At 52.0% G+C, this 21316-nt stretch overlaps 1 protein-coding gene across 4 annotated transcripts in view; it reads right to left on the bottom strand.

Annotated features, from left to right (window-relative positions):
• The window catches only part of Ldlrad4 (low density lipoprotein receptor class A domain containing 4), a 353541-nt gene extending 338067 nt beyond the window's left edge, over positions 1 to 15474 (bottom strand). The window contains exon 1 of one of the 4 annotated variants that reach the window (XM_078030497.1): positions 15382 to 15474. The gene's annotated coding sequence lies outside the window, so the exon portion shown is untranslated. Of the gene's footprint in view, positions 1 to 13864; positions 14006 to 14556; positions 14695 to 14775; positions 14896 to 15381 lie in introns of those variants that run through there. The other 3 variants (XM_078030495.1, XM_078030496.1, XM_005334878.5) reach the window with 3 other exon arrangements.
• Between the last annotated feature and the right edge of the window lie 5842 nt (positions 15475 to 21316).

The raw sequence follows: 21316 nt of genomic DNA, 5'->3' as shown, positions 1-21316 counted from the left end.
GACGATGACACACAGGTCCCAGAGTGGACAGCTCAGCCAGGATGGTGCTGGCTCTCCAGACAGTTTTCCAAGCACTCCTGCTCCCTGTCCAGGGCTCTGCCAGGCAGTCCCCTCTGAGGGCTCCAGGAGCACGCCCCCAGTGCCCCTTGAAGTGTCGCCATCCCCACTAACAGGAAGCAAGCAAACTTACAGGTCACAGTACCAGGGGACCAGCCCACAGTGGAGAACATCTCAGCTACACAGCTACTCGCTGAGTCTACCCATGAATACTACTCGCCGGCGGCTAAGGTCAGGGGCACGTTTCACCCTCCGTTTCCTTGGGGCAGACCCGTTTGAGAGAGACGGAGACTTCTGTGTCCCCCTGGACACCCAGTAGCGCTGCGTGTCCCTGCAAGCAGACCCCCTCCACTGCCATCCCTTAGAACTTATTGATCACACAAAGTAATTAGTGACAGAGCTCAGAAAACACTCCATTTGCCACCTAACCCTGGAGCCACGACCTGGAACACGAGCTGCGAGGGGCCCGCGCAGGGACAGGGGCGCACGCTGCAGCCTCGTGGCTCCTTGCGGTGGGCCTGGACCCGGAGGGTCTGTGCCAACCCCTGAGGACCTGGGGCTCCGGCCGCACTTGGCGCGTGCGCAGCTCCCACGGGCACGTGTCGGGAGAGTGCGTCGAGGCAGCGCCTGGGAAGGCTGCGGAGGACCGAGGGCAGGAAACGGCGGCAGGAGCGCTTCCCTGGGAACACCAGGCGGGATCCGAACACTTGGCAACCCAAGCGGAAGAGGCAGAGCCGCGCACGACCCGTAAACAGCTGAGCAGGAACAGGGGCGCAGCGTCCAGCAGGAAGGGAGCAGCGTCCAGCAGGAAGGAAGCAGCACTCAGGCGGCGCTGGACCCAGCGAGCCCCGCGGGCATCAGGAGGAGGGGCCGGGCGGCCGGGAACTTAAGTCCTCCTGCACCCACAGCTGAACAAACTGGACCAGGGGAGAGCCAAGACCATGGTAAGAAAGGATGTGGTCGGGGGTAGGGGACCCAGACAGAGGGGCGGTGTCTCGGCTGCCACCTGGCCACCAGATCTTCATGTCTGCAGAACCTTCCAACATCCTTCTAAGCCATGAAGGGTTCCCTAGCGAAGCCTCCTGCATCAGGGAAGAGGCTGTGCCAGCTCCCTGCAGGGGCATCTCCCTCTCCATAGCCCCCAGGAGAGCACTTCACAGTTTGCCCTCTTTAGTCTCAACTATGTATACTTTCAAAGGTAACTTCTAGTGCTTCACCCTAACCTCTCAAAAGTTCCACCAACTGGGTACCTGCCTGTCCAACCAGCTGCTGGGCCTTGGACCTGGTGGCTCTCTGAAAATAACCCAGCCTGGCTTGGTCAGGGGTAGGACTTGGCTTTCCAGTTTGGTCTTACACATTGAAATAACAAACTCCAAACTGTATTCCACCTTCAGCTAACAGGCACGTGAGAGGAGGAGAAGAAATAAATCCATTAATTATAGTTCTGTGTACTTTTCATTAATTATTTGTTCCTTAAAGCCAAAGAACACGAAATTAGACGTTGTCTGTGAAAAGCTTTAAAAAGTTACGAATGTTTTGCAAATAGAAGGCATTATATCCCCACGTGAAAGGGATCACCCTGGCTCCTGGTGGGAACTGCGAGGAGTATGGAACCTTCGCATTTTATGGAACGGAAACAGAAAGCAAGTATTAAAGAGCATCTCCAAGGACAAACTGGGAGATTCAAAACAGATCCAAGGTGTTAGACTCGACTGTTCCCCAGAGGCCCATGTGTGAAAGGCTGGGTCCCCCCGGTGTCACCACTGGAAGTGGCAGAACTGTTAGGAGGTGGGGCCCAGCGTGCGGTCTCTGGGTCACTGGGATGTGCCCTCGAAGGGGGCAGCAAAACCCAAGCCCCTTCTTCTTCCTCTTTTGCTTCCCGTCCATGAGGTGAGCTACTTTGCTTGGCCACCGGCTCCCATCAGGACATGCTGCCTCATCACAGGCCAAAAAGCAGAACTAATCCATCCTGGATGGAAACTTCCAAAACCATGAATAAAAAGAAAAGAGAGAGAGAGAGAGAGAGAGAGAGAGAGAGAGAGAGAGAGAAAAGAAAAGAAAAAGAAGAAACCTTTTCTCTTTGTAAGTTGATTATCTCAGGTCTTTGTTACAGTAACAGAAAGCTAACGCTGTCGGTGTTCTAACAGGATCACTTTTCTTCACCATTTTCTTCGCAGCTTGATGTGGTTTTCAGCAAAGAGGAGAAGAAAGTCCAGGAGAATTACCACTTCAGTCCAATCCATGATACGGCCAGAACAGCCATGATCAAACAAAGGCTAGCCACCACCCGTGTTCACCAGACACGTGCCCCGTCCTTACTCAGCCCTTCCAGCAAGACCTCCTCATCCTGTCACCCCTCTGGGAAGCCAGCCTTCCTGCCTCTGAGACATCTATCTGCTGCTGCTCCTTTCACAAGTCCTGGGCAGACCTCCTGTGCCCAGCCACTCTCCCAGGAAGACCTCCTTCCTCCAGAACCATCTGGGCCTCTGGTGGAGCCCTTTCCTCTCTCCTCAGGTGGCTCTTCTGTGTCCCCCACAGGAGAGGTGACCAACCCCTCAGGCATCTTTTCTAAGGGCACTAATCCCACTCCCTACCCAAGGACGGCCTGAGGTCCCCACCTCTTAGTACTACCAAAGGGGGGATGAAATTTCAATGCACAAATTGGGGGGTGGGCCACAGGCATTCAGACCACAGCATGCAGCCTCTCCCTGAAGTCTCCCTCTGTGACCAAAGTAGTCTGAGCTCTGCCTCCGTCTCCTCGCTGGGGGCCGTCCCCCCAGTGCAGCAACTGGCACGCCCCACCTCGCCCAGTGTGGGGAGAGAGCTGTGTCTTTTGATCTCTGTGCCCCAGGGCCAAGTGCTGGATATCTGGGGAGTTTAGGAGGAGAGAAAGGAGGCAGGGAGGGACAGGGGCAGGACAGCTCACCACCCTTAGGACCCACTGACCTCCTTGTGGAAGCTTTCTAGAACCAACGGCCCAGCCCAAGACTTGATGGCAAACCTGCTCTCCATGTGCTGTCCTTGGCTACTTGCTTCTCATACACACCTTCCATCTTCTCCTTAGTCCCCAAGTCCCCCACGGCAGGCACTGGGTCTCCGACCACACCTGCCCAGCACCCAGCTTGGCAATACATACACTGACATAACAGCTTCCGTCTACTGAGTGCTGACTACGGCGCTGGCCCCCTCCCAGCTGGTGAGCATCCACGTGACCTTACCTGATCCTTCAGAAACCTAAGAGGTGAGCAAAGAGTTAACTCTAGAAAAGAGCAAGCCAAGGTGCAGAGAGTTAGGATCTCCCCGAGGTCACTCAGCCTCACAGAGCTGGACCGGAGCCCAGGAGCCCAGGAGAGACATCGAGGAGTGGCAGATCAAAGCAATCCCCAAGGGCAAAGACTTCCTGACAACCAGCAGGCAACACATCTAAAATCCTTCCAAACACAGACGGACGGGACCCGGCAAAGGAGCCCACAGAGGCTGGCGCTCAGGCCGCATCTCTGCCCCAAAGGGGCCTCCCCAGTGGTCCCTGGGCAGGAGGCAGCCTCCTCCGTGCAGTTAGCAGAACAGGGGCCTTTCCCTGGGGCCCAGATTTTAGAAGCTCAACCAATAAACCATGTTACCCCAATCAAAGGGCATGACTCACACTCCAGAGCTGTGCCCTAAGAGATCCATTATGTAACTCCATCTCCATTCAACGTTCAACTTTATCAGAACACAAATGCCAAGATCTTCCTGGACTAACTGACTATGCATAGCCAGTTGTGAATCTACGTAAGCTTTTTATTTTTTTATTCCTTTTCAGATATATAAAAATATTTTAGGGCTGGGGCTGTAGCTCAGCGGCAAAGCACTTGTCTAGCAAGCGTGAGGCACTGGGTTCCATCCTCAGCACCAAATAAAAATAAACAAATAAAATAAAGGTGTTCTATCCATCTACAACTACAAAAACATTTTTTTTTAATTTAATCCACAGACCTCAGACTACTTCTATCTAGTTTAGAAGTAAAAAATTTGAACCTTATATTTCAATAGGATTTTAAGGGTTTAAAAAACATAACATCTGCCCTACATGGTGGTACACACCTGTAATCCCAGCAACTCAGGAGGTTGAGGCAGGAAGATCAAAAGTTCAAGACCAGCCCCAGCAACTTAGTGAGGCCTTGTCTTACAAAATAAGATAGGGCTGGGAGTTCATCTAATCCTCATGCTCCCGACCACCACATTATGAATCAGCAGCCTTAAATCAGAGAAAACATTCAGCATTTGGTTTTTTTTGGCTAATTTCACTTAGCATTATATTCTGCAACTCCTGCAAATGCCATGATTTTATTCTCTTTTATTGCTGAGTAATATTTCATTGTGTATATATATATATATATACCACATTTTCTTTATCCAGTCATCTACTGAAGGGCATCTAGGTTGGTTCCACAGTTTAGCTATTGTGAATTGTGCTGCTATAAACATTAACATGGCTATATCCCTATAGTCTGCTGTTTTTTAAGTCCTTTGGGTATAAACCAAGGAGTAGGATAGCTAGTCAAATGGTGGTTCCATTCCCAGTTTTCCAAGGAACCTCCATACTGCCTTCCATATTGGCTGCACCAGTTTGCAGTCCCACCAGCAGTGTATGAGTGTGCCTTTTTCCCCACATCCTTGCCAACACTTATTGTTGTTTGTATTCTTAATGGCTGCCATTCTGACTAGAGTGAGGTGAAATCTTAGAGTAGTTTTGATTTGCATTTCTTTAATTGCTAGAGATGATGAACATTTTTTCATATATTTGTTAATTGATTATATATCCTCTTCTGAGAAGTATCTGTTCAGTTCCTAGGCCCATTTATTGATTTGGTTATTTGGGATTTTTTTTTTTTTAGTATATAGATACATCAAAAGAGAAAAGGGGAGGGAGAGAAGGGGGGTAGGAAAGACAAGGGAATGAGATGGACATCGTTACCCAAAGTACATGTATGAAGACACAAATGGTGTGACTCTACTTGTGTACAACCAGAGACATGAAAAAATGTGCTATGTATGTGTACTATGAATTGTAAAGCATTCTTTTGCCATACATAACAAATTAAAATAAACAAAGAAAATTTAAAAAAAAAAAAAAAAAAAGATAGGGCTGGGAACGGAGCTTAGTGGTAGAGTACACCTGGGTTCAATCTCCAGCAACAACAACAAAAATGTACTATTTATCTGAATAGCCAGAGAAGAACAAAAACAAACTCTCAACCAAGTCAACTGTCACTGTCACCTGCACCCTGTAGATTCTGCATGTACAATGTCCAAAGGGAAGCACAGGGACACTGTATGGGAGCAAGACACCTGGCAAAGGGCAAACCAAGTGAAAGCCCGGCAGTGTCCCATGTGCCCACCAATGACAGGGGGAGGCACACAAGGTGCATTTTCTAGACACTCAAACTCGTCCCAGTGAACGTTCCAGCACCCTCCACACCACCGCACACAGCTCCCGAAGGAACCGCCCCTCCACACGACTGCCTCATTTCAGAAACAGAGCCCTGCTAAGGACCACAGCATAAGTGTGCTCTCCTTCAGAAGACACGGAGGGACCCAGCTGGAGGCCACCACCCCATAGTGGTCCCCAGCAGCCTCCAACACCACGGCCTTGGCACTAGCCCCACTGCCTGGCACAGGTGAGAGAAGGTGTGTCCCTGGAACAGGGCGAGGCAGTGACTAAGCGGCCAGGCAGATGGCAAGAACCCAGACACCCAGACACCAGACACCCAGAGCCAGGGAGATGGGGCATGACATCGCCATGAGCAAACCACCACCGGCTGAGCTGCCCTCTGCCCTGCATGTCTGCACTCACTCCCCTGGGCACCTCCATGAAGGCTGTGCACAGACAGAGAACGATGTCCACCTGTGTCATGAACCCTGCTCACTGTCTACCAGGCAACGCCAGCCTGAGGAGCACCCAAGGGCAGGGGAGTGCCACCCAGCACACACCACCCTGAGACGAGCACCCCACACCATACTTGGCTCCCCACCCAGAGGATGCAGGTGCCTGTGGACATGACCACACTAAGTGCCACCAGGCCTAGGGGCACTGGTACATCCTGCTCCCGCCAACCAGCACAAAAACAGACTCCACTCCAGTGGTTTCCAACCTCTGGGTGAAAGGCTGCCTTTGATTAGCTGATCGCCACCTACTGAACTGGTTGTCATCTCTACAGCTTTAGGGGCAATCACTTAGGAGGCCAGGCGGTGCTGACAGTGGCCTGAACCCTGGAAGGGCCAAGGCCCTGGCTACAAGGGGAAGACTAGAGGGCATGTGCAGAGGGAGGGCAGGACCTCCCTCCAGGGCACAGGCCTACAGCAGGAGCGTCCACTGTCGGGTGAACCATGGGCACATCTCCCAATCTTCCATCTGCATGCTCAGGCGTGGGACCACAAGCAGACCAGACCCATCGGTCTCATAGAGTGGTCATTCAGAAGGGACGGAGCCAGGTAGCACATGGATATGGCAGCAGCCAGTTGCTCCCTGTGCTGGCCCTCATTCCTCCACTGTGACTCCAAGTGTGCCCCAGGCAGGAGGTCAGGACAGTGAGGGAGAGACCAAGAGCAATCTATAGTCATAAATCCTGGGAGTGCAGCTCCATGGTAGCACTCGAGAGGTTCTGGGTTCAATACTCAGCACCAAAGAATGAAAATAAAACTGTGTGTGTGTGTGTGTGTGTGTGTGTGTGTGTGTTTATCATCAGACTGTTTATTGCCCTTAATCTATTAAGTAGAATTTAATTCCTATATAAAATAACACAAAGGTCCTATACCTCCTGATGAGTCGGTCCATTAACGTAGCTGCCTTTGCCCTGAATGACACTGTAGCAAACAGCAACTCTCCCCACCTAGGATCAAGATGATGCAAACCCAGATTTTTAGAATAAAAGGATGGGAAGGGAAATGAAAGCACCATACCATTTCAATGCCAAGTTCACAAGGCATTTTCACCATAACATTCGTCCCACTGTCTGTGGGAGGGGGAGTAGCCTCCATCCCCAGGGCCCCAAAAACCAATATGGCAATACTTTTGGAGGACCCTAAAACATTCTCACACCCATATTGGCCAAATTATGTTGGCATATCATGTACATGTGCAAATACGTAACAATGAGTTCCACCATTATGTACGACTATAATGCACCAATTAAAAAAGGTAGGAAAAAGGCTGGGGTTGTGGCTCAGCAGTAGAGCACTCGCCTAGCACATGTGAGGCTCTGGGTTCGATCCTCAGCACCACATAAAAATAAATAAGTAAAACAAAGGTATTGTGCCTGACTACAGCTAAAAAAATATTTTTTTAAAAAAAGGTGGGGGGAAAATTCTCACACCAAACTTCCCTTTAGCAATCAAATAGAATATAATTTTTAAAAAGTTCAATGTAGTATTATTGAAAATAGAGAAAACTAGCAGTAGTCTCAATGTCCTGAAATTGCTTTAAAAAAAAAATCACAATATAGCCACAGAGTAGGATATTATACAGTGATCAGAAGTAGTATTTGGGTACAATATTGAAATCACATGAAAAATGTTCATGATAGAATACTTAAAAAGAAACAGTATATAGATTCTATACATGATTCAAAATTAATCCATAAAATTCTACATATGATTTTGTAATTAATCAATCAATAAGTCTGGAAAGAATTTAATGTTTACACTGATCATCCCTAGAGGTAGTAGAATGTAGTAATTTCAGTCTTTTATTTTCTTGTGTGTGTGTGTGTGTGTGTGTGTGTGTGTGTGTGTGTGTGTGTTAGTTACTGGGAATTGAGTCGGGGATGCTCTACCACCTAGCTATATCCCCAGCCCTTTTTTGGGGGGAGTACCAGGGATTGAACTCAGGGGCACTTCAACCACTGAGCCACGTCCCCCAGTCCTATTTTGTATGTTATTTAGGTCTCACTGAGTTGCTTAGTGCCTTGCTATTGCTAAGGCTGGCTTTGAGCTCAGGATCCTCCTGCCTCAGCCTCCCAAGCTGCTGGGATTACGGGTGGGTAGGGCCACCATGCCTGGCTCCTCTTTGTTTCTCTTTGTATTTCCTAATTATCTTCAGGAAGCACATAATCAGGAAAAGAAAACTATTTAATCTGCAGGTGCCAGTGGGAGTGGCCCCTCCAAGCCAGGCCCCAGTCCTGGATGCCAACTGTGCTTGGAGATGGACAGGAAAGACAGAGCCCAGGCCAGCCCAGGAGTGGCCTCCATCTCCTCAACAACTCACCCACCCCCTTCCCAGCTGGTGTGTGACTCAAATGCCACAAAGGTTCCAAAGCGTCCTGCCACGGAGGGTATTTATACAGGAGACTGCACAGATCCCAGCCACCAATTCCAAGGAAACTCCTGCTGGGGCTGGGGCTCAGGACTGTGATGGGCTCTTTCTCTGCCCTGTTGCCATGGAAGGTTCTCAAGGAACAGAAGGTCTGTCCTGCCAGGCACAATTACATTTGTGTCTCCTGGGAGCTCTCTTTAGTCCCCATGGACAGTGTCACAGGAAGTATATGTCAATGTGCGGCTAATGATTCTATGTCATGAAGCCAAAGAGAGAAATCTTCGAGATCAAATGCAATGTTTTTTTCCAAACATGAGAGTCACAGTCTTGTTCTCTGGATGACCTGGACCCTGCTGCGGGAAGGGACACCTGAGGAGAGGCCTTCCCAGCCTCCCCTCAGCCCCACGCGGACAGCTGCTGCTGCAGGCCTCGGCTTCACCCCTAGGAGATGGGCGTACACTCTGGCAGACCCACCCAGAGACCCTGCAGGACACAGAGCAGAGGGGCTTTCAAGGGCCTGTGTGGCAGAACTGCCATGGGCAAGACAGGCGCAGAGCAGGGAGCAGAACTGAGAGCAGAGAGGAGGTCAGAGCGAGTGTACCACAGGCCAAGCTTGGGGTGTGGCCGGCCAGAGTCCCTCAGGGTCCTGTACAGAGGCAGGGAGAGGAATGTCACTGTCCTCCTTCACTAGCTCCTGAGTGGTCCTGATGAAGAATTTCAGACGTGGGCCCAACCTCGGGCAGCTCCAGTCTCTGGAGCCAGACTACCGGGGGTGGTCACAGGCCACTGTGTGACATGGGACAACTTCTTTCCTAGTATCTGTGCAATGGGGACAGCAGGCCCATCTATGTCACAGAACTGCTAGGAGGATGAAATTCGTAATAGATGTACAGCACTAAGGCCACAGCCTGGCGCACAGTGAACAGCCCTCTGTGTTGGGAACTGCTGTTGCTATGAGCTGATCAAGGGCCCTGGGTTAAGGCAGGTCTGGCCAGAGGTCAAGGAGCCAGAAGAAAGCAGCCTGGCCTCCTTCTGTGGGCTCTCCTGCTCTTTCCTTAGGACAGACCAATGAGCCTGAACCATGGAAATCCCGGCCCAGCTCTGCACAGGTTGCCAGCCCTGGGGCCACAGACGATGGGAACAATGCCTAGTTGTGCCCCTGCCAGCTGCAGGCCCAGCCCATTTCTGGAGAACAGTGGCCAGCCAGCACACAGGAACCACAAGCCTCCATCTGCAAACCCCAAGGCAGGAAGTCCACGCACACCCAGAGAGTCCCTGACACACCCAGTGTGGAGGAAGGACTGGCCAGGGTGGGTGGCGCGAGGCTATTTCCCCCCTGAAGTCTCACTCAGACAATCTCCAGTCCCTTTAGGACCCGGGTAAAGAAGTCACACACACGTTGCTCACAACACCCAATTCCTGACCTTAGTGCCACTCCAAGAGGCCAGCCCCGGAGTCCTGTCTGCAAAGAGAAAAGCGAGTCATTTGGCAGGGGCCCCACATATGAGGTGGCTTTGTAACATGAGCAGCGTGTCCACTAACAACTAGAGCACGACCATTAAGTTCATTACACCTGTCACTCTGCCAGCTGAGTCTCCAAATTGCCCACGATGAAAGTACATTATGCCCAAGGAGTGCCACCCAGCCTCCTCCTCCCAGGGCAACACACACTTATCTAGTGCAGACAATTTGTTCCCAGTGTGTACACCTGCAGAAGGAACACAACTGTCAACAGTTTGGAACTTGGCTATGGGACCTCGGGCTCTGAGCAGCTCAGAACAAAGTGTAGGTCTGGGAAGAAGACTAGGTACCATATTCCCTGGTGTGCGGGAAGGAATGTGGGTGTGGACCAGAGCTGGGGCCTGGGAGCAGCCTAGCAAATAAAAGGACTCGGACTCGGAGTTGCTACGTGGATTCTGTGGCCCTGCAGCACAGCCAAAAATAAAAGCAGGAGACACACCCTTTTCATTTCCGAACCAAGTCCCAGCGTTCTAGGCAGCAGGCGGAGACCTTGCCTGCAGCTGCACAGCCACCAGGCCCCGGGAAGCAGCGCCCGCCAGCCAGGGCTGCAGAGCACTTGCAGTGCTAGCTGTTGCAGACAGCAGTAATTTATTTATCCCTGTCATGTAACATTAACAATCTGTCTGGAGCTTGGCAAGCACCAACTTGCACTGTCATATAAACTGTCTGCCAAACTTAAAGTTTCATAAATGCTTCTCTTTTTCCAGCAGACAATAAAGCATCATTAAAAAAAAAAAAAAGTTGCCATCCTCTGTGTTCCCTTCCTCTCTTCCTTTTCCAAAAATAAAGGTGGGGGGGGGAGGTGGATAGAAAACCAACAACAAAAGAACCAAGAAAACAGAAGAGATCTCTCAGCAGGATTCTTAACCTTGAACATCTAAATAGATAGGGAGGGGGTCTGTTGTAGCAGGGGTCAGTGGTGAGGGGAGCACTAAGCAAAATTTGCAAAACAAAAGTACAGTCATTAAAAATTAATAAAGGGTGTGGACATCCAGCGCCCACCCCCTTCTGCTCATGGGGACTTGAGCCAGACTCTGCGTCCTCATTAAGTGCAGTCTGGCAGGCTGCCGGAGTTTTAGTGGGTTCTGGGAATGCCAATATATTAACCAGAGGACTTTTTGCATACCCTTTAGAGTTTTTATTCTAGAAAAGTCAACCATTTGGCACAGTACAGCCTTATTTTTGTCCGGGAAAGCTCTCAGCTGCCAATCAAGGGAGAAATTATAGCTATGTTCTTCGTAATTTCCAAGACCTAGCTGGAAAACAGCTTGGTGGAAAGAAAAGTCCTCAGAAAAACAGCTTAAAAGGCCAAAGTACCATTTTTAGTGAGAACTCAAAGAAAAGCAATCCATACTTAAATCACACAGAGATGCGACAACACAGACATTGTTTCAAGTCTTCCTGTGTCAGAGGGGGAAAAATGATATTAATTAGGAACCTAAACCCAATATTTCTAAAGCAATTAAGAGTACAGGTGCTTGCTTTTTGCTCTGAGTTTCTTAACAAGGAACAAACGATGGCCACAAAAAAAAATCTCTCCCCCCAAAAGTGGCAGGTCTCGTGGCCTACATTTTCAAAGTAGGCAGAACTTTTACATTCCCATTTTAAAACTTAAGATTCACTTTACATGGACATCATCATATAGATCAAGATCCAATTGCCACTAACTCAGCCCTTGTTAGTGGAGAGCCATTTTGATATCAAAAAAAATAATGGCACCGCAAAAAAATGAAATGGAGATATTGTGTCCACCTACAATCAAAAAAATAAATATATTTTTTAAAAGGGTCTGCTCTTCTTTTACAGCTATGACTTCTTTTGTATTAATTCTTGCCATGAAGGACGGACACCGCACGGAGACTCCATAGGCCCAGCTGCAGAAGAAAGAAGAGAAGAAACAAGCCAAGGGCTTCCGGGAACATCTGGGCAATCTGCACTCCTGCCCAGAGCCCCAAAGAGGCTTTGGTTTTACATGATGGCACAGAGAGTGCCTCCTATAACACCACCACAGGTGACTTCTCGCAGGGTAAACGCACAGGGATCTGGAGGGGGCTCTATTTCCGGCTGGCCAGAAATTACTCACAAGAGCAAAAGTCACTCTCCCTTTTCTTTCGTGCCTTGTCAGGTTGGGCAGTTACCCCTCCAGCAGCCCAGAGAAAAACCAGACTGTGCCCCATGAGCCACAAGGCTGCTCTGCCAGGCTGCTAAGTCAACCCAGCCTACAGCACAGCCCCAAACTGTAAACACCTCTGCAGACGGGTCCTCGCTCTCCCTGTGCCAGGCAAGAAAACTATTCTTAGAACACTGTCAGCAGTTGGGGGGAAATAAATATTTGTCTGTGTATGTATATATTCTGGTGGGGGAGGGTGAGGAGAGGACTGTTGAATCTCAAACGACGTGCCAACAAATTGGCACAAAATCCCTTAATAAGCAGCTGGCACTGGCTGGGTTCCACTGCAGGATTGTGGTCATGCAAACCAAGCCCCCAAGAGGATTCAAGAGACAGCCCTAAAAACCTGCTGGCAGGAGTCTTCTCCAACATAAATACAAATCTACATGAACTAGAACCATGGCCAAGGACAGCAAACTCTTCCAAGGGTAACAGCAGAATGTTGAGAAATTAGAGAAGTCTTTTCAAACAAGAGAGGAAGGTAGCTATGATGCCGTTACAGCAAACCCCTTACTGGCATTTACAGCCTCAGCCCTGATGCCTAACAGTAGGTTCAATGTCAATAGCAAAGCGAAGCTCCTAAAAGAATTAAGCTTTCAAAAATCATGAGGAATTTACCCCCCCATGTTCTAAAAGCACTGCTTTGCAAGGTCCATCAAATACCATTTCATGGGGATGACAGAAACCAAATATTATCATCCAATAAGTGCATGTGGGTCACATTCGGGTCTACCCATTGTGTATGTAATGACTCAAATTTGATACTAGGATCCTTTATTGAACACAAAGAAGAGAACCGTGCAGAGTGCAAAGGCAGATTCACAGATGACAGGAAGCTCGATTTAAATACTAGAAAAAGACTAACTGCAGGCGTGACCTGATGCACTGGCAGATTATCCACACACTTGACAGAACCTTCCGGGAATTCAATACACAGTCCTGGAGCTCCAGGGGAGGGACAGGCCAGCAGTCAAACTAGTGCAGAAGGCTGTTTTGAAAGGGAGTTTCCCAGCCCCTTTCCTGGGGCAAGGCATCCACCCCCATGCTAGCCATAGTTCCCTATGTTGTGTGTGTGTGTTTGTATGTGTGTATGTGTGTGTGTGTGTGTGTGTGTGTGTGTGTGTGTGTTGCTTGGAATGAACCAGGCTTCTACCACTGAGCTACATCCCCAGCCCCCTATTTTTAAGAGACAATGCTACTCACCATCTCCATCCACCTCTACCTAAAATAACTTAGGAAGTGTAGCTCTAGGGATCACCATCTCAGCTCACATCCGACAATGCCTAGCACACAGTAGGCCACCAACAAATATGTATCACAATTCAACCCCCAAGAAAGCAGCACTGAATCTTAACTCAGGAGTCCAGGGATGGGAAGATGCCAAAATAATTAGAAGAGGGGGAAAAAAAGAAGGGAGTAGACACAGAGGAAAAGCAAAGCAAAGCAAAATGATCCAATTCTAGCTAATTAAAAGATTCTTTGGGGAAAACAAAAATATTACGCTAGTTTATGTGGCCAGTGCCGCTCAGCAATCATTCTTCCGCTCTGCTGGAAGCTAGGAAGCCCCACGCGCTTCACGGAGTTTCTCGCCATCCTGACCGCCAGGGCAGTGGCTCTCCAGGTGACCCGGAGCCCAGGTGCTCAAGGAGGCGCCTTCCCCAGGTGCCGCCCACCCACCACGGGTCCCTGCAGTCCCGAAATCTCTGCTTCACCGGGAAGCCCCCTCCTTTACCAATTAAAAAAAAAAAAGTTTACGAAACAAGCCAACGTCTTCCCGCCACCTTAGCGACTGACCTAAACACAGCCCACCGACTCCCACCAACCTGCTCACAGGGCGCGCCCCCAGCCCCACCCGGGGCGGCGCATCGGGCGGGGGTCCGGGGCAGCCTCCTCGGGGCTGTGCAGGGCAGACCCCTCAACAAAGGCAAGTGCGGGCCGGGCTGGGTGCTCTTCGCTTCCTGTTTATTCCGCCGCGAGGGTCGGAGAGAATTCCACACACGCCGGCTTCCTCCGGGACTCGAGACCCCGCCGAAGGGTAAAGCAGCCGCCCAAGACAATCGACTTCCCAGCCAATGCCTGGAGCTCCGGGCGGCCCCGCGACGACGTCAACGCGCGCGGGGGGACCCGGGGAGACGCCGCTGAGGCGGGTCCGAGGGGCTGGGGAGCCGGGAGCGCGGGGTGCTGGGGCGCGGGGTGCAGGAGCCCGGGGAGGGGTGCGGCCCGCCCCCGCCCCACTTCCTTCCCGCAAACTCCCTGGCAAGGTCCTGCCCGGTCTTCCCGCTTCCTGCTGACCTCCAGTCCCCCTGCCTGCAGCGGTTCACCGAGAGGCCTAAGAGTGCAGACACTTTGGGCAGCCACCCCCGCGCCCATCCCGGCCTCCGGGCGGGGCGGACCCGAGTCCTGCAACAGCGGGACACAGGGTGGGGGTGGACGAGGTTCTGGCAGCCGAGCACGCTGGCCCCCCAGCCAGCGCCTGGGACGCCCTGGTGCCCACCCGTGACACAGCCTCACGGACCTCGCGCAGGTCTCGGGGGGACGCGCCGCGCAGGGAGGGATCGCGGCGCCGGGCCGCTCCCTCCGGCCCCGCAGACGGCGCAAGCTGGCGGACGTCTCGGTCCAGGAGCGTCCTGTCCGGAGTCCCGGCCCCCCTCGGCCGCCCTCCTCCCGCCCCAACGCGGCGGTGAACTTCAGCCAGCCGCAGCGACCACAGCGGCCACCCCGGGTCGGCACTCACCTGCGGCCGGCCCTCGGGAGCGGAGGCGGGGGACCGCCCGCAGTGCGGCTCGCGGGGCCACCGGGGCCTGCGGGCTGCGGGGGAGGGGCGCCGGGCCGCCGCGGCGGGGGTGCGCAGCGGGCTGGCGGGGAGCGCGGCGCGGCGCGCCGGGTCTCTTTAAGAGCCGGGGACCTTCCACCCGGGCCGCCCCCGCGCTCCCCGCCCCCCTTTCACTTTCCCAGGGACTCGCAGCCTGTCTGGCGGCGGCGGCGGCAGCTCCTCCCCGGCTCGCCGAGGATCCCCGGCCGGCCGCGGCGGCGCGCGGGGCGGGCAGGGCCAGCCGATCGCGCCGGGCCGGGTGTGCAGCCTCGGGCGGGGGGCGCAGGGGAGCCGGAGCCCGGACCGCCGGGGAGGTGTCCCGCCTCCAGTCGGCGGGGGAGAGGCCCGCCTCCGGCCGCCGCCGGCCTCCAGCCGTAACTGTGCGCGCCGAGGCTGTCTGTCTCCAACTCCGCCAGCCTCTGCGCCCTCCTCCTCCCCGCGCTGCGGCGGGGACCCGGCGCGCGGCCAGGCCGCGGGGGCGGGGGAGGGGTCCCCGCCCAGACCCCGCGGCGCGCAGCCCGCACCGACCTCTGCCGGCTGCGTGCGGGGAGGCGAGCGGGCGCCCAGGCCGCGGGACCCCCGGCTCGGCGGGGTGACCGGCCGCCCTCCGGCGCAGGGCTCCGGCTCGCGGGGCGCGCGCCCACCGCCGGCCGGACCGGGAACTCCAGGCGGCGCGGAGAGGCGGTGGGCAGGGGCGCCGAGGAGCCGGCTGGCGGTCTGCAGAGCGGGGACAATCTCGGGAGGGCGTGCTGGCCTGTTCAGTGCACCTATTACCGGCCGCGGGACTTGGGCACCAGCTCAGAGACACGCAGAGGGACCGCAGGACACCTAGTATGAGGCCAATACTCTGTGAGCCCGCGGGGCTGGACTCCACTCGGAAGCCCTCTTAGGATCCCGCCCTCTTGAAGGACTGGAGGTCAGATGGATTTTTCCTCTTGAAGCTGTGACCCTTTCTCCTTGAAGGCCAGGACTTGACCTCCACTTGGGTGCAGATAACACGTCGTTTTGTTCTCCAGGTATACAAACATTGACACTGACCACCCCAACCATGTTGAAACATGGTTGGGGTGGTCAGTGGTGGAGATGGATGACCGCGCTGGCACACTGGTGTCTGAACAAATTAGGAAGTCCCTTATGCCAAAATTAGGAAGTCCCTGTGCCAAAGCAAAAGCCCCCTCAGGTGTACTACACTACCTGGATTTTCAGGCTGGGTTTAACAAAGATGCAGCTCATGAAAGGGATAAGGATTTTCAAGTCTTTCCCCGGCCCCCTCCAGAAAGTTGACCAGCACATACTTCCATAATACAAGAGAAATGGGTCTTTGGAAATGTGAGCATGCCACCCTCGATCTAGGTTTACCTCAGTGTTCCATGACAAATGAGTGAACCAGTAACCTTACAGTTAGTGGAATGTTGGCTTTGTTCAATTTCCTCTCAGTCTTCAGCTAGTCTAGTCAGCAGTCATGATAATCACTCTCATTTGGTCAGTGCTCATATGTAAGGTAATAAAAACTACCATGATTAAGAACACGTACTAGGCTCTTTTCACTGGTTATTTCAATCTTTGAAAGAACTGTGGAAGCTACTCTCTGTTTTACAGATGAGAAGTTGAGACTGAGACGATGAACGATTTCACAGTTTGCTCCCAGACCACAAAGAGATGGTTAACAGTGCTAACTGGGTACATTTAAAGCTGGGTGTTGAACCAGCATACCACACTGCCACCTACCTACAGCAGTTTTGACATCCAGTTCTGTGGACCAAAGCCGGAAGCAACTGACAGCTTCTGCTCTTTGCCAGGCACTGCACGGGTTCCCTTGGGAATGCCCTGGTCCCCAACTAATGGAGAAGCATGTAGACTAGTGGGGGAACTGTGGATCTGGCTGCTAGGGCAAACTTTTAAAAAATGAGCAGTGAGTTGGTAAGTGCTTAATTATCTGAACCTGATAAGCATACACTTTGTTTGTATGTTATGTACACAAGTGCACACTACACTGACAGCCGCTCTCATGCTACAGGGCTGGAGGTACTATGCTTTTGCCCTATTTGGGTGGAAGGAAAAATGGCCTTTCTTTCTAACCCCCCCCCCTCCCATGGAAGAAGAAAATGCTTTTCCAAATCCTCAAGACAGCTTGTCTTCTATTTCAGTGTATATAATTTAACTCCTTTAAATTGAAGGCTGAGTTTTAAAATCATAACCTCTTTTACCATTTGAGAGGAATCTTCATCTCGAATTGCCTTTTCTTGTCTTCCATGTTTTTAACTGAGAACACAGACCTCTATTTCTATTTCTAGAACAGCTAAGGGAGGAAGGTCCCTGGATTTTCCACTCTGTGCCCCCTGTATTTGTTTTGCATTTCAGCTGTTCCCTTCCCTTCTAATCTCTCTCTCTCTCTCTCTCTCTCTCTCTCTCTCTCTCACACACACACACACACACACACACACACATACACACACACATGCACAGACAATGACAGTGGAAGAGTTTTTGAGACACACATTTTCTGTCTGTGAAATTCACCACAATTATATGTCCGCTTCCTCCTGACCTTGAGCAACCTGTAGTATTCAATCCGCAAACCCAGACTGAACCTCAGGAGAGCAAGAGCTTTCTTTTGCTCAGTCTAGAAGCGAATCTCTACCCCCCAGTACACAATAACAGAGTCCAAAGCCCACTAAAGGCTCCAAGGATTTTTGTTGAGTGAGTGGAGCCTGGTATTGAGATACACGAGTAAACAATACTGAAGTAAAATATTACTTCACTGGTTAGAAATCAGCTAAAATTGGCTTCAAGGAATAGGAAGTGAAGTGTTTTTTTTTTTTTTCGCCGTAAATGTATTGTTTTATTTCATGTCAGGTATGCCCCGCCCATGCTTGGTCCATGGAAGGTTACTAGCCAGTCATCTAAGGAAACAAAAATAAAAAAAGGCAAACATGAGCAGTTATTGAAAAAAAAAATGAATCTGAGGGCCCAAAGTGACCACAAGATAAATGTGAGTCTGAGGACATAATTCCTCTACTTGGATCACACACATAACATTTAGATGAAATTTAAGCCTTCCAGAATGATCTATCCTTCTCTTTGTACCCTTTAATTTAAATAAGAATCAGAGGAGGAAACAAGATGGAGAAACTTACATCGTGAGTAATTCTGGTTCTAGGAAAAGTGAGACCTCCAGCCTAGATAGATACCCAGGATCAGAATCCACGGATGAGCATCTCCAGGAGACGTGCCTCCACAATGCCACGGGTACGTCTCATCCTGTTCCCGGCACCATTTTGCCTCAGTGTTCATCTGTAAAGTGGAGACAACACTAAGTCCTGTCTCCTGGGATCTTTTGTGACATTGGCCATCTGCCCATATATATGCTCCCAGGGATTCTGCTACTCCTCATGCTCCAGGACCCACAAACTGCATTCCTCCTTCTTTGGGATGAGGACTAAAATCATCCAGAAGCACTGGCAGGTGCCTGTGATCCCAGCTACTCAGGAGGCTGAGGCAGGAGGATGGCAAGTTTGAGATGAGCCTCAGCAACTTACCATGAGCCTCTCTTAAAATAAAATAAAATAAAATAAACAAAAAGAACTGGGGATGCAACTCAGGGTAGAGAACCCCTGGGTTCAGTACCCAGTACCAGAAAAAGAAAAATTAAAGAAGGCAGAAAGAGAAATGTTTGGAACAACTTCTTTGCCTTGCTACAAAACTCTTCCTTGGGCAAAAACCGAAAACATGGTTACCTGCTCTCTCTTGAAGGAACAAGGGTAAAGGAAAAAGAAAAGACAAATTACTACCTCAAACATTATCAATCTAAACCCAGTTACATTTACTAACTGTACATGAGTGATGAAAAACTTCAGAGCAAGGACACATGTCTTTTCAAATGACTTATAAACATTCAAAAGGTCACCAGTGGTCCTGGGACACCTGCATCTCATCCGTCTGTCCAGGTCCAGCTTCTGCCTCCTCTGGTACCTGGTTGCCCCCAAGTAACCCACATCCTGACAAAGAGCCTCTCAGGGTTCACTCCCTCTGCAGTGACCACTCGGGCCTCCCTGCGGGCCCTTTCTTTCTGGGCCTCGCCTCGCCCGAAGATTGTCGGTGAGTCAACAAGCATCAGCACAGTAACTGGCCCCAAATAAATGCCCCCTACCTTTCAGTTCTTTTCACTTCCTTACAAGCAAGGAAGGTTCTCTGGGGACTTTGTGATGTGCCCAGCTGGCCAGACTGGACCCCTGATTCCCAGGGGTCTTTTCCTGGAGGGTCCCAGGAAGCATGGATAGACCACAAGAGAAATCTGTGAAATTTGGGAGCGGAAAGTCAAGTGGGAGCCATCCTGCTCTACAGGACCGGACTGTGGGGCTCCGGGCTCCAGGAAGCCCTCCCTTCCCCTTGGCTTGAGATCCCTTTGTCCCCACCAGGCCGATCTCATCAGTGTCCCCGCGTCCTGGTCAGGGTGTGAAGGTCCCCAGCCCCTCCGTGGGTCCTGGCTTGTTGAATTTCAAGGGCAGAAAGCAGTCCTGCTTGGTGAGTCCCTGCGGCTGCCCTTGGTGTGCAGTTTGCCCTGCCCCCTCCCCATGCCACAGCCAGGCTTTCTTCCCATGGCTCAGACTTGCCAGTCCCAGAACCTTCCTTGGCTTTCCACAGACGACTCGCCAGCCCCCAGCTGCCCATACAGTCTTACCAAGGTTCTGTTTTTCTGACCAAATCCGGACAGGATCACACACCTGTGTATGTCCATCTTGGCTGGAGACTGGTCATCTGTAGAGACCATGCCACCTCAATCTCCCACAGTGTTCCATCAAACATGAGCGAAATAGAAGCCAGGAACCGTGGCACATGCCTGGAATCCCAGCAGCTCAGGAGGCTGAGGCAGGAGGATCACGAGTTCAAAGCCAGCTTAGCAACTTAGCAAGGGCCTAAGCAACTCAGTGAGACCCTGCCTCTAAATAAAATATTAAAAGGGCTGGGGATGTGGCTCAGTGGTTAAGCACTGGGTTCAATCCCTGGTACCAAAAAAAAAGAACTACTTAATAAGGTACTTAACAAAATCCCTAAATTACAGAACTTACAGAAAAACACTCCCACTGGCTAAAATGGAAAAGACTGACAATTCTAAGCATCAACAAGGAGGGGGAGCTACAGGACTGACACAGGCAGCAATTCTACTCTTCGGAGGGCAATGAGAAGTGGGGGCAGGAGGCCCTCGATGCAAGGAGGAAGGTGTGTGTGTCCAGTTTGTTCACTGAAATTCTGAAGAAAAAAGTGGAAACAACCCAGTGTCCATCTGTGGATAAAGGAGAAATAGATTTTGGTTCATTCACACAAAAGACGACCATGCCACCATTTTAAAATTGTTAAACTGCTGGCATTCACAACATGGATCAATGTCCCAGAAACTTGAGTGGCAGAAGACAGGCACAAAAGAAGAGTTACGTGTGGTCGTATGGGTATGATGTTCCAAAGCAGAGGAAGCCAACTGATGGTGACAGAAGTCAGGACACTGGTATCCTCTGGACAGTAAACAGAAAGGGCAAAGGAGAATACTGAGGGCGGGGTGGGAAGTGGTCTGGGTGTGGTTGCAGGGGTATGTACATTTAGAAAACGCAATAGTTGCACGCCTAAAATCAGTGAACTCTATATGTCGTGTGTGTGTGTGTGTGTGTGTGTGTGTGCGCGTGCGCGCGCGCGTGTGTGCAAGGAGAATTCGTTGCAAGTAGGAAGACTGTTAGGCAAGGTCACTCTGCACTAGGGACACCTGTCTCAGAAGACTAGCAAAGAGGAACTCCATCCAGTGCTTTAGTGGAGACCTGAAAACTTCTAAGGCTCACGAGTTAGGAGCGTGGTTCCCAGCCGATGGTGCTGTTGGAGGGGGAGGCGGGGCCTGGGGAGGCGGGGCCTGGGGAGGCGGGGCCTGGGGAGGCGGGGCCTGGGGAGGCGGGGCCTGGGGAGGCGGGGCCTGGGGAGGCGGGGCCTGGGGAGGCGGGGCCTGGGGAGGCGGGGCCTGGGGAGGCGGGGCCTGGGGAGGCGGGGCCTGGGGAGGCGGGGCCTGGGGAGGCGGGGCCTGGGGAGGCGGGGCCTGGGGAGGCGGGGCCTGGGGAGGCGGGGCCTGGGGAGGCGGGGCCTGGGGAGGCGGGGCCTGGGGAGGCGGGGCCTGGGGAGGCGGGGCCTGGGGAGGCGGGGCCTGGGGAGGCGGGGCCTGGGGAGGCGGGGCCTGGGGAGGCGGGGCCTGGGGAGGCGGGGCCTGGGGAGGCGGGGCCTGGGGAGGCGGGGCCTGGGGAGGCGGGGCCTGGGGAGGCGGGGCCTGGGGGAGGAAGTTAGGTCATTCGACCTGCAACCAAGGATCAGAACCTCTAAAACCATGAGTCAAAACAACCCTTCCTCCTTTTAAACTGATCATTATCAAAGTCATGGAGAGCTAACACAGCCACTCTGCCATAGCAAGTCTTCCCCCTCACACACAGAA

This window comes from Ictidomys tridecemlineatus, chromosome 13 (genome assembly GCF_052094955.1).
Source record: "Ictidomys tridecemlineatus isolate mIctTri1 chromosome 13, mIctTri1.hap1, whole genome shotgun sequence".
Classification (NCBI taxonomy): Eukaryota; Metazoa; Chordata; class Mammalia; order Rodentia; family Sciuridae; genus Ictidomys; species Ictidomys tridecemlineatus.
This window is presented reverse-complemented; position numbering and strand designations above follow the sequence as displayed.